At 34.6% G+C, this 11,171-nt stretch overlaps 1 protein-coding gene across 2 annotated transcripts in view; it reads right to left on the bottom strand.

Annotated features, from left to right (window-relative positions):
• Window positions 1–1,914: 1,914 nt before the first annotated feature.
• how (protein held out wings) overlaps window positions 1,915–11,171 on the bottom strand; it is a 143,241-nt gene continuing 133,984 nt past the window's right edge. For both annotated transcript variants that reach the window (XR_015537906.1, XM_022086684.2), the window contains exon 8: window positions 1,915–10,763. The gene's annotated coding sequence lies outside the window, so the exon portion shown is untranslated. The remainder of the gene's footprint in view (window positions 10,764–11,171) is intronic.

The following is an 11,171-nucleotide window of genomic DNA, read 5'->3' as shown; positions in this document are numbered from 1 at the left end:
TATAAACGTATATAACTAAAAACCACACTACTTCGTCAATATTAAATTACTGTTACAATGTTAATGTTACTTGAATTTGATACGTATCGAACTCATTAAAATAGGCATATACTCCGAAAAACGAGGAGAAAGCCACAATACATGCAATGAAGTAGTTAACATGTAGCATTGTGGGTAAATGAGGAAATATGGCAACTCAAATCTCTTACCGTAAAATAAAGTCATTTCATCAGTTTTAAAATAACGAGCGCAATTACCAATTCATTAATATTCAAGTAAACAAGCATTACTAATTTAACCTATGTTCAGAATAAAAAAAAACTTGGGACAAGCATTATTTAAGAACAGATCTCGAAGTTACATCAGCCAGATATGATGGTGATCACATATACTTATTTCCTCATTCAATTAAGGTAATGAAATACCTAATACATCTTTAGCAGCTAATTAGGGGAAAGAGCAAGAAATAAAAATTACATTTATTATTAAATTAAAACCTGCAAGATTTGAGGTTCTCTGCGTTATAGTTTCAGCAAGTCAGAAATTTACTAACATTTCGGCTAATGACGGAATCAGCAAGGACCTCAAACATTGGTAAACCTCTACCAGATTACAACCCAGAGGACAGCCATCTTCAAATTAAAACCAGATTAAATTCTATCATGCTGTATCAAAAAACCTTAAACATTAAAATATACAACAAATTACTTTACCTGTTAAATTGCATGGGTGTGACTGCGCTCCGCTTAAGACGGGAAGAGAGAGAGAGAAAAAACTGTGATTGAAAACAAAGTGTTAAGGAGAATACTTGAACCAAAGGGTGAGGAAGTAAGAAAGAAAATATCACATAACGAGAAGATTCATAATTTGTACGCTTTGTTACATACCTGTCTTCCCTAGCACTGTTTCTGTTGTGTTGTATACCTGTGGATGGCTTTAAAAGGTAATATTACTTATTATAAAGTATCAGATACATAGAGGCAATGGTGAAGATAAGATTTTGACCCAAAAACCTCACAAGGAAGGGATCGCTTGGCAGCTGGGAGAATATTTAAATGTGTCAATGTTATAATATTTTCAATTTCCCAGTTAGTTTATAAACCAGGGCCTAAAAATTAGTCACGTCAACTAACCACTTTTTTTATAGGTACGAATATCTAAATGAAGTATTGGATCTCATTCTGATCCCAGTTTACATTTTCACGACCAATTTCACTAGATACTACTTAATATTATCCACCGATGTTATTCTACATGTAAGAGATTTTTCTGGAATATTGAAAGTATGAGGTAGGGAAAAGTGAGGTTATGTCACAACATGCACTAAAGAATGTTCTTTAAAATGTCCAGGCGCAGTGCATCAGCAATTATTACAGTCCTACTCCTTACTATGTACCACTACATGGCTGAGGACATGAGGACAATAAACAAATCAGAGGTCTCTGGTATGTTCAAGACTCGAGAACAGACCTGGAGCAGTTAGACGAGTACAGTTCTGTACGCACACGAGGCTGATCTTAAATAAAATATTTTACTACAAAGATCAACACATTCTCAGATTCTTTGTTCCTTTGCTGTTAGCGCAAGACTCCAAGAAAATAGCATTTGCGCCTTCATCCATCACCTAGGTGTTTTTATACTTTTGTCTTCAGGTGAAAGGAAGGCAAAAGCCACATCTACTAGGCAGGGAGCCAAACAGAAACAAATTCTAAAATGTTGTGGTTTCAAGAACACCTAGACAAATAATAAAATTAAAAAACTAACCTTCAAACTAGGATTGATAAGTTTTGGTAGGATTAAAGTAAAATTCCCATTAACAGCAAACACAAATGAACCTAACCTGTACACTACAATGTTGGTATCAATGCTTTAAATCACGGTTGCTCCAGTTCCGCTCATCAGTTAACATAAAACTTCTCAAACACAAGTATATATTGCAGGATGACAGTAAGACATACACTTACAATACATCATTAGACATATAATATTATTATAATTAACCAACATTCACACTTTCATTGCCATCCAAAGATTCATTACATCTTAACTACTATTACTGTCTAGACTCTAGAGAAAGGAGGTTTTCTGGGGAGAGGAGAAAAAATCTGAAATCAACAGGAATTTTTGTTTTCCAAATAAATATTTCACCATTGCTGTTGAAGATTTATACTGTTAAAATAAACACAACAGGAGACCATAAGAAATTAAAATATTAAAAATGAAACATCTAATAAAATTCTGTTTTAAAACCATTTCTCACGAGGCTCGTAGACGGCGAGAAAATTACGTAACTGAGAAACAAATACTTTAACCAACACGTATGCATTGTTCTTGCTGAGTAAATGAGATTTGTGACTTGAGAAAAGTTATCTAAACAGAACTGTAGTTAAGACTGAAAACCTATATTTTGGATGGTAATCATAATGCACGTTTATTTCCAAATTTCTGAACCCTTATATAATTCTTTATTATGCATGACCTAAGGTCAACATAGAAAATTAAAATTAATTATTCACTGTTCTTAAGGCTGCCTTTACACAGACTCATCACAGTAGATCCGAGTACAGTCCATGGTTAATGTTATAAAAAAAAAATTGAGTATTGCAACATTTGTTCACATTATTACCAATAATCATTAATTCTTATACGCCCTTTACAATGGTGCAGCAATCAACTCTAAACATAACCAAAAGTGTAATAAGTCGCAAGTCGGTGAATGGTCACTGACATAAGCAATTCAAGTTTTGATTATTAAGTACTGTTTCTTTGTTCAATAATCTAGCGTTACAGGACCAAGTACCTCAAATATATTTTGTGGCACCTTCGCTTAAACTACGAATTGAAAATAAAAGGACGTACACTGTTAAGTGCAGCACAATAATTTTGATGCCGTTCTCTGAATAACTGCGCGGAGGGGGAGCATTGTGCAGAATAATTCATCAGCACACATTACATATGAGATTTGAAGAGTTATTAAATATAATTTTACAAAATTTCTTTTCTTCAAAAATGGCTCAATGTATGAAAGTTAGTACATAACATACAAGGAGATACATGCTAAAGAGCGTAGTTCTTTTCGTAAAACATCGGTGACGATCGTACGATGGCCACTTTCACATATAGTCAATACATTTTAATAAGAAGTACCCACAAGAATTTTATAAAACACCGACAGACACCGAGAAGTTAAAAGACACAACGCAGGGGCAAATTATATTATTCTTTCTTTGTATACAGAGCAGCTTTATGTGAGAACTTTTGCGTATCTTAATGAACCTATTCATTTCACTTACGTCTTCACAGAATAACATTTAATACACGATAAATTATTTTGAAAATGTTTCTTCAAGTGCTGTCAGCGTGAATATTTTAGGACTCCTCACCAAAGTAGGGTCACTGATCTTGTAACACTAGTGACTTTAAGTAACTGGCCACATAACTTGATTTGCGTATGTCAAAGATACTTGCATCTAATATTATAAAATTAAAAAATTAATTACTTCCAGCTTTCCAGATAAGCCATCTACATTACAATGCGTAAGAAAACCATAGCCCGGTTATTAAACGTCTGTTTTCCACGATTTGTTATCCGGGAACCTCTCCCCACTTAAGTAACAATTAATAATAAGGGGATCTGTGACCATATAGTCTTCACCTGTTTCTTTAGTTCACTAAAAGTTGTTATTAAATCTTAATCTTAGTAAAGTAAATGGCACATGAATCACTGATATAAAAATATATAAGTATATATTTTAGCTATAATAATTTCAATACTATAATACATAAATTCCTCATGGTTTTCTTCCTTAAGTCTCGCATACTTCATGATCTTCTGTTATGTTCGAGTCTGTATTCATAACATGATACACAACATATATACTTTATATTTTGCAAACATGTTAACTTTATATACACTTTCTAATTTTTTGTCTCAGAAAAAGGATAAATGACGTCGACGACATAAAAGTCTGGAGTTAAAAAAAAATATTTTAAAATCAATTTTAACAAACATTTTAGTCACTGTAGCTAACAGAGTAATGTAGGGAGTGCGAACATAAATCAACCAATTTATCTCCTGTAGCTGCACAGATTAAAGGAGTGACGATTTCTGATATACGCAACACATTCAGTTGCGTTAAAATATTAAAAACTGTCACTCGTGCATGAATCCCAGTTTTAAACACAGCAGTTCCTCATTTGCCGTAAAACCAAAGAACAAACATCATTTCCTTTGCCATCTGAGTTTCAGTTGCATCTACGCTAGTGCCAGAATTGAACGATCCTCGTCCTTGCACGTGCGCAACATAGGAAGCCCAGCTTGGGCGTAAGAATGCAGAACTCTTCATTTGAGCCCCTAACATCAGAGCGTGCAGTTGTAAGCTTGCTAGTGTGTCTAGCATCGCACGCAGAGCGATTAGTAGCGCACCTGGTAAACACATCGACTGCTGGCCAACGCTGTTTCAAGGAAGACAGCACGGTCAGTGGTAATTCAAGGGACCATAAAATTTTGGCATGATCATAAAAGCAAGTTTACCACCGGTTAATTCAACGTCAATGAAGCGTATACAGTTAAGGTTTTCATGATGATGAATACTCGAATACGGTCTTCTGGTTTGGGATGCAGCGTGTTTTGTAGTTGGTTACTAACAAATCAGAGGAATCCATCACCTCCATCTCCAGGGCAAAGTGCTCATACTTCTGTTGCTTAACAGAACTAATTATGAGCTCAGTAATTCATGATTAAATGACAATTAATTTGTAATTTGTACCAATTAACTACTCAATTGAAATTAAAAATTTACCTGACTTTTTTAAACAATGTAAAACAGTGCAAAAACATTTTATAACATTTATCCATTAAATTCTAATTTTAATTACTGAAAATGTGCAACTTCAACTTTCAGGGACAAGTGATGTCAGCTCTCAAAGGTTTTTTTTGTCAATGCTGAAGTTAAACATTAAATTTTGGCCTCAACAAACTAAGAAAAGTTAGAGAGGGCACATGGAGGATCTTAGATGCTGGTATGCTACAAGCGCTACATTTGAGTACAACATACACATAAAAATTATTTTCCTGTAAATATTTTAATTCTACGTAAACAAGTTTTATCAGACGATTACCTGACACTCTTTTGAAGAGTGTCTGTCAAATGAAAGGTAGTGAAAATATTACAAACACTCAAAATTGACACAGATCCTTATCTTAAACATTACATTGATTGCATAAAACAGAGTGTACTTGTTACGTTAAGTATATGTCTTGTATAACTAGTACCCCATTCTCCAAACTCCCGAAGTCAACAAAAATGAAGTGCAACGACGACCTTTGATTGGCTGTTTAAAAAAAAGGTCCCTAAATTATGGCTACGATGATTTGGCACATTGAAACAGTGTCTAATTATTGTTTCTATAATGATAATGCAATATTTGAAATGTTTAACTTCTTCACGATGGAAATGAGAATAACTTTTAATCATTTTTTCTGTGATAAACATGAACACGCACAATAACGTCACAAATATATATTTAAATTATAAATCTGTCAGTAAAATTTGAAAATCTGTAACAGTGACAGTCTGTCATAGCTAAAAATCTAGATGTGTTGAACACCCGAGTAAATTTACTCCTTTTTCTCACCACTTTAAACAATATCAGTTCTCATTTTATCACTGGCCAGAATCCGTCTATTTTGATGGATGTGTAAAACGCTGGAGGCATGTTTAACCTGTCAGACTTTGTGAATGAAATTTTTTTGTCAGCTGTGTGTTAGCCAATATCTGTTACTGTAAAAATTTTGGCATTAATGAAGTATTTCATGTCCGCCTATGCATACGTGCACGGGCACACAGACTCCCCGTCCCCCACACAAACAATTTTAAAATTTAGTTTTGTTGTGGAATTTCTCAAAACAAACACAAGAACATTGCATATTTGGCAAAATATTCTGCCCATGATGCAGGGTTTTTATTGTTCCATACATAACAGTGAATTTATTAAAACAGGAGAAAATTATGGGAACGGAACGATTAGTAATTCTAAACACGATAATTATGTTACAAAATCTGCAGAGTTAGAAACCAAAACAAAGTGTCCACAACTCTGTTGAGCAGAAAACTTGAAAAGTATAATAAAATATTTATCTTCATTAGAAAGCTTCATTGCAATGATGTTCTTGACTGAACTGTCACGATAATTGTGTGTCAAATGATCCGCTCACGAAATCTTAACATTCAGATATGACCACTGGTGTCAGAAGTACAGAATATTTAAATAAAAATAAAATAAAGTTGAAAAAATGACTCCAAAATTACTTTACTGTATCATTGAAAACAATTAAATAAGAAAGCTCAAAGCAAAATCTCTCTCTGTTAAAGTAAAGTTTGTCCCTCCTCGTACCATACAGGGACTTGGGGTGAGTGGAGGTACAGCTCCTTTCTTTCTTGACCTCGGCACTAGATGGGGGGTCAATGGTCGGCATCACGCCCCGGGAAAGGACCCCGGTACCCATTGTAGAGGAGGCTGGGTGGGCCCCAGAGCCGGTCTGGACGCAGAGGCTAGAGGAAAAATCCTCTGCCCCCGTCGGGGATCGAACCCCGGTCGTCCAGCCTGTAGCCAGTCACTATACCGACTGAGCTATCCCGGCTCATCCTCTCTCTGTTAGGTTAGGTATTTGCTATGACAGGGATAATCAACAGATTTATATGTTAAAAATGTGACGTAAAATATGAAGTCTACTTTCTTGTTCACAATGCCCTTTGGTCTGGACAAAATGAAAAAAAAAAATACTACTAAATTCAATCTGTTACCTAACATGACATTCTTCTGTGAACATGAAAGGCACTATTTGGCACTCATTTACGCATAATGTTTTCTAAGAAAGTAATATTACTGTAATTCTGATATCACGAAGTGTCTGTAAAACAAATTATAAGAAAAAGAAATTCCGCACAGATACCCTGTACTCGAAATGTTAGAACACACGTAATATAGAAGTAGCAGTAACGCCTACGTGATCCGATTTATAGCCCAGTGAACATTTCCAAGCAAATACAAATTTAAATTGTGTGTGCACTGTTATTTTCCCCCAAAAAACTAAATACGTTATATTCATTACTTATACATCTGGACATACAGAAAAATTATATTCATACTCAAATAATGGGCTCAAAAAAAAGGGGGGGGGGCAGACGTTCTGAAACATGGCCTTGTAGATTGAGAAGTGCTAGAATTTGAGGAAATATCATGTTTCTGTCAGAGGAAAACTTTAGTCTGTACCCTCCGAGTCATTTTCCATTCCCCATTAGCCACACTGAAAAGTAAGACACTAATAACATTTGCTGAAGCAGAGCCGACACATTCACGCTGAGACATTTTGTTCGTCACTCTGCTTAACACAATTTAAACACGAAAACATTCAAATTGAAATTTAGGGAAATATAACGCACTAATTTGTTTTTTAAAAAAGATGAATGAAAGAACATTATCCTTTTTACTTCACAGTAATATGCATAAAAAATAAGCCTGGGTGAACTGTCTCACAGCATATTTTCTGTTAATAAAATTTATCAAAGCCGAACTATTTTGTTGTTAAATTCTTTTTTACTGAAGTAGGTATGAAAGTGTCTGAAGGTGGACTACGCAATTTTTAAGAACACAATGCTGAAATGTCCAGCTCGGAAATGTAAGATTTATGTGGAGACTGCGCCAGTGATAAATCAAATTTATGAAACAACTGAGCAGGAAGTTCGCTTCCCAGTAAACTGCAAACTATAAAGGGGGAGTAAGAACAATGCAACTTAAATTAAGACTGAAATATTCCTAGAACATTTACAAAAATAATCTGAAATAGTAATTTTTTTTATCAAAGCCTTATAGTATGTTCATTACATGTATGACAACTGATACATGTTTCTGCTTCCTTTTGATCATGAACTTTGCACATATTTTCCATTCCGTTTCATTTTTCTGTTTGGTTAAAACTGATATGATACTATTATCATTTCAATTTCATCACATACCAGCAGCAAACATTTTTATTTGTTGCTGAAATGTGTTTTAGTCGCACCATTTGCTATGGTACATTAACATTAATCAAGTATCATAAGAAAGACCAATAAACTACATGTAATTAAAAAAAAACTTCTTCAGTGCCTAAAATTTTAAAGGCTACAACACATATATATGTTTCTATTTAATGATAATATTTAACACAAGCACCTCCATGGCAGCACCTGTTCATAATAATTTCAAACCCAAATGTGCCCACATTTTTTGACCATTAATAAGAACCTACTGATAATATATTATTGCCACTAACATTCATATTGATATACAAAATTATATAATGATTCTACGCTATATTAAGTAGAAAAGTTTTCATTATTTACAAAGCTACCATGTTAAAACAAACTTAAGTTCATTTATGTATTCTATTCACTATCCTTAAAATGACTTGAAGAAATCCAAAAATACTTGCGCTAGTGCGTTAAAGGCCTCCGAACTCAAATGTACACACAGCAACGTATGTCTTAGTACTTCTGTGGTAATTTAGCATGAACTGTACACAAATTATTTTATGGCAATTGTGTTCGCTTTTTTAAATGAGTTTCTCTTAAAACTACGTTAACTATACTCATTAATGATGTTTTGAAACTAAATTTATCGCGTGTACTAACTAGTCAAGCAACAGAATATAACGTGTTAATGCCACGTTTTCAACGTAGCTTAAAAAGCTAATTTGTATTCAAGAACGTTACAGTGTTTATTACAATTCTGTTGTAATGGATCTCTTCGTTCAGTCTGAAAAATTGCACTCAAACTTCTCCGTGATAAACAAACCATTACTGACACACACACAATAATACAATTACTGTACTGACGTAACTTCCCTATGTTCTATGTCATTAAATGACAAAACATCTCACCAATATGTAGGATCTCAGGTTTTCACGACAGTGAGTCTGAAGATTGCCGTCTTCTGGGTCGTTGCGCCGTGTAGTCTGGTAGATGTTTACCGAAGTTTCAGAGGCAGCGAGGGCTTCTGAAACGTCGGTAAACATCTACCAGACTTCACGGCGCAACGACCCGGAAGACGGCAATCTTCATCTCTCCTATTTTCTCACAATTACAAAAGAGAGTATAATACTTTTCTGAAGTTGTGAAGATATACAAATTAGTAATTTTAACTAATTGAAATTTGTGTGCTGCACAAACATATGATGATGAACACTACATAGTTTAATGTGTATGTGTACACATTTTATAGGTGAACAAATCTCTCCGCAACCAATGTCGGTCATTTATAAGTAAAGTTCAATACAATGTAACTAATAATTTCTCAAAGACGAGTGTAAACTCTGGACGGAAAACCAATAACTGAAGTCTCATTAGACACAGAATAATATCAGGTGCTGCCAACTGATGGAACTATCTTACGCTACTACTACTATCTCCAGTTCATCAAATCAACAACGTTCATCCACAGGTGATGTTACAACTCACTCCAACATTATTATACTGCCTATACACACACAACAAAAACAATTAGTAAATGTTATATAATAGACACATGTACGATACTAATAAGGACATACCAACAAACAATACTAAACTATCCATACTAATTTCTCTGAATTAACCTAGCTAAAATAATATCAATTGCAATCATAATTGAAAAAAGGACTTAACTAAGTATATTTATTTAAAAAATGAAATTAAGTATGTTGTGAGAAACAGAGGACATGTAACATTGAATGCTATCTAAAACATGTATCATTAAGGATGGATGTTGGGACAAGGCAATGTCTCGCTGTGTTTGTTTCATTTAGCAACTTACAACCCCTTAAATGCCCTCTTCCCCTCCCATGTCCTCAAATAACAGTAGTTGCCAAGTTACGCAATAGTTATAAGGTTAAATGCACATGATTCTTAAACATTACATACAGTAATTATTTCACACGTCGGTGTATACACAGCAGAGGTCAACATAACTTCAGTATGAACGTACTGAAATGAACTGGAAAAGTTGTCCATAAGGCAAATACAGTGCACAGTACCACACATTTTACATTTTAGACAACATATTGTTTAATTAAAAAAAAAAAAAAAACTCTTGCATTAAGCGGATCTGATTTCGCAAGTCACCATTATATATATAAATAAACAAACAGATTGTGCTCTATGTATGTGAATTAACCGTACGACATTCATATCAGAATTCAAGAGAAAAGATTGTAAAATTTCTATAAGGAAGGTGAAATTGCTGTAAAAATCACTAGTTAACGGAAACTTTGCAAGCCCTAACAAGGGGAATTAATTCATTTTATGATTCAGTCCATTCCTGTTACGTACTGGATAGAAAGAAAAAACATCAAGTTCAACACAACATGAATATAGAAACACAGATTCATAAGACGCGTCATATTGATCTCTGCTAGTACATGAGCTTAATATCTTAGAACATACAGAAGTGCAGTGTTGCCAACTCTGTCTGAAGTTCTGATAGAACCTATTCCAAGGCTCTGAAGTTGAAAGATCCAAATTCCTGGGCAGGCAGCAGGCGAGCGAACAGGCAGTGAATGAGTGACCCCATCAGAGTGCTGCGAGTTAGTCCTATAGTAGTAGTGGTAGTAGTTTTTTTTATGGTGAGTGCAGATGTTTTGTTTTCTAGCTCCACCGTACGTACGTGCGTGCAGAGATGTTACGGAACACGAGGCGGGCGGGCGAGCGAGGGGAGCTAGGGGTCCATTGTTAGCACTCGAAGCCTACAAGGCCAGGGCCAAAGTTGGTGGGCAACCAGGTTAAAGAAGAAAAAGAAAAAACAGAATGTTAGTATTTTTTATAGTCAAAAGTCTGAATTGTTTATGTTTTAATGGTAATTAACCCCAGTGTGCGAATTATAAAAATCCTAGGCAGTAGCGCAAGTTTCATTATTACTATACTGTATGCCTTGTTACCATTTTTACATACTGTTAATGCATAAAGTATGAAGAAGAATAATTAAATATTTACAAATCATATCACCTTAGTAACTAACAAGGGAACAAAGTAATTAAAACATATTATTTATGGGATACAATGGAACTGTCTCACACAAGTGGTTTCAACAGCCTTTCAACGCGTTCCTCGTTTAATCTGCGAACTCTGTGGGCGGAGCCTAGTGTACGGTTTTG

Source organism: Zootermopsis nevadensis, unplaced genomic scaffold (assembly GCF_977971745.1).
Source record: "Zootermopsis nevadensis isolate Lab colony 2312 unplaced genomic scaffold, Znev_1.0 Znev_ptg000030l, whole genome shotgun sequence".
Classification (NCBI taxonomy): Eukaryota; Metazoa; Arthropoda; class Insecta; order Blattodea; family Termopsidae; genus Zootermopsis; species Zootermopsis nevadensis.
The sequence above is the reverse complement of the archived record's forward strand: the minus strand, read 5'-3'. Positions and strand labels throughout refer to the sequence as shown.